Source organism: Hylobates moloch, unplaced genomic scaffold, assembly GCF_009828535.3.
Source record: "Hylobates moloch isolate HMO894 unplaced genomic scaffold, HMol_V3 SCAFFOLD_3, whole genome shotgun sequence".
Lineage (NCBI taxonomy): Eukaryota > Metazoa > Chordata > Mammalia > Primates > Hylobatidae > Hylobates > Hylobates moloch.
The window spans coordinates 150,937,360-150,939,961 of NW_026652278.1; positions in this window are offsets into that span (position 1 = coordinate 150,937,360).

The following is a 2,602-nucleotide window of genomic DNA, read 5'->3' on the forward strand; positions in this document are numbered from 1 at the left end:
TTCAAAAAAATCAGAATGTCAATCTTAATCTTGAAAAATCAGAAAGTCTAGTAACACTGTTTTCTCATAATATATTTCAGCAGGAGCTGTATGATGTTTACTCTGTAAGGTAAAGTGTGCATTCCTCACTCTCTATTACATGGATCTTATCACTCATTTGTGTTACTAGCCTGGCACTTATTGGCATCTGTGTCAGTTTTCCCTGCTGTACATGATAGGGTGTTAAGTTGGTTAATAAACACATTGTTCAGTAAGGCAGAGACATTGGAAGTAAGGTGGATTGGTGGCAATAGAGTGAATGCAATATTATAGTTAAGATCCAACTCAGGTTTGTGACATAGCAATGAAAATGTGAACAGAATGAAGCAAATGGAGTGCAAAGACATATATGATAAAGAATAAATAGGATATTGTGCCTGCTGTATAAAAAAGGATTGCCCAGTAAAGACTATTTCAGAGGTATCTTGAGTATCAGAGACAACTATGACCAAGTTAATACTATGTTTAGATATGTCCGTACATGTTCATTAGCCATTCTGCCACTAAATATAAACTATGTCTTAACAACTCAAGAACAAAGGACTAGATGACAGAGAAGTACTTTCCAAAAAGGGGAAAATAAATATGAGTTACATCATGAAGAAGAAATAAAGGTATTACAGAGATAAAAGGTGTCAATTTCTTCACGACCAACAACCTACTTCTTGGTCACTCCACTAGGGTGCAAACATTGGAAATGGTGATTTTGGAAATAGAGAAAAAATATATTGAGAATACAGTTCTGCTTTCTGACTCATAGAGAGAAATGATTGCAAAGCCTCTCCAAGAGTGTTGGTGTTGGCTGTGCTAATAATCTCTATGTGTCAGGTAAGCACAAGCATAAGACTGATTAAAGTTCTAAATAGTCTGTGTATGATGTGCAGAGGATCTGGAGTTCCAGATTGCCTTTCAGATGTCCTGAATGCCTGTAGACTTGTAAATGGCTGGGCACACTGGGGCTAAGAAAGAGACAATGTCTCTTCTCGTGGGCGTTAACACAGCACTCTAAAACCCGATGGAAACAGTTGTACCTTAGCACCTTAGCAGCTAACAATTCAGAGAGATGATCACAGATAAGACACTTGTCAAAAGATAATAGGACAAAATCCTGCACAATCAGAATGGATGTCTCTCTCTCTCTCTCTCTCTCCTTGCTACCAGAATAAATACTTCATATACTCACCTTCCATTTAGGGAAGGGGAGAGAAGAGGGAAGAAGAAGAAAATAATCTGTGGAGAAAAAGGAAACTGATATTTTAAAGATATTTAGCTACTTAAATAAGTCCATCTGAGATCATAAAAGACTAAGAAAATATTAATATCTACAGTTAATTAAAAAACAACACATTCGCATATTTATTTGTGTTTTTCCTACAGTTACAATTATAACAGGGGATTGTGAGGGTGATATGAGAAAAATAAGATTAGGTTTAGAAAATAAACAAGCTGTAATTTTTTTGCACAGTTTTCATGTGAAATCTACATTTATAATCCCATAGGGCAAATGGGTTGATATTAATGCTGCATATTTACTGAATGCTTCCTATGTCCTGGAAACTGCCTAAGTGCATTATATTAATTAATTTACTCCTCATAGGGGGAAGAAATCCACAAGCTTTGAAGTCGATCTTGTCATTATCACTGTTTGTGGATAACAAAATTGAAGCAAAAAGGAAATAAGTAACTTGTCCTCACAGATAGCTATTGAGTGGCAAAACAGCAAAGCTAAGGTTTGAATTTGAACAGCTTGAGTGCCTACTTTCCTGTTCAGTCTGTTACTTCATTCCTCTAGACAGTGAACATAATAGGAATATCACATTATAAGGCACAAAAAATAAATCTGGTTTTAACTTCTTGGGTTTTAATTAATTCCTTTATGTACAAATGGGAATGTGGAATATGGATTTCCAAAATGTTTCACTCATTAGAATACAAATGTGGCTGCAGCAATGAAGAAAAATATAGGCAGGCAAAAGAGTTTCTCTTCCTTGCCCTGTGTAGGCTGGCAATCCTATAATAGGGGTATCAGATTGAGCAAAAAGGTGTTGATGAATAGTGAACAACAACATTGATGTTAAGCAGCGATATTTTTCTACTTTTGGAGCTTAGATAAATGAATGGTGTCCCCTTAAAAACACATTAATGAACAGTATAATTTCACAAGAAGGCATTTATTTAATCATTAAAAAATATGGTATAGTTTACAGTAATACATATTGTTTTCTATTCCAATAAAATAATATTAAAAATCAGAATTATACAATGTTAGTACTAGAATAGATTTTAAAGACCACCTAGTCCAATTTTATCATTCATTTTAAGTGTAGGCCTTAGAAATGCAAAATATAAACCTATTTCAGAATCCTCAGAGGGAATTTCGCCAAGTAATTAAAAACTAAACAAGGAAAAACAAAGACATCCAGATGAAACAAGGAAAATTTGTCCCTGCTTAGAGATTTACAGTGTGCGCAGGAAGAGAATAATTTGTTTTTCAGGAATATGAGATGAGAAGCCAATATTTATTGCCTTATCCTTTAAGGCAGAATAATGATATGAAAAACTT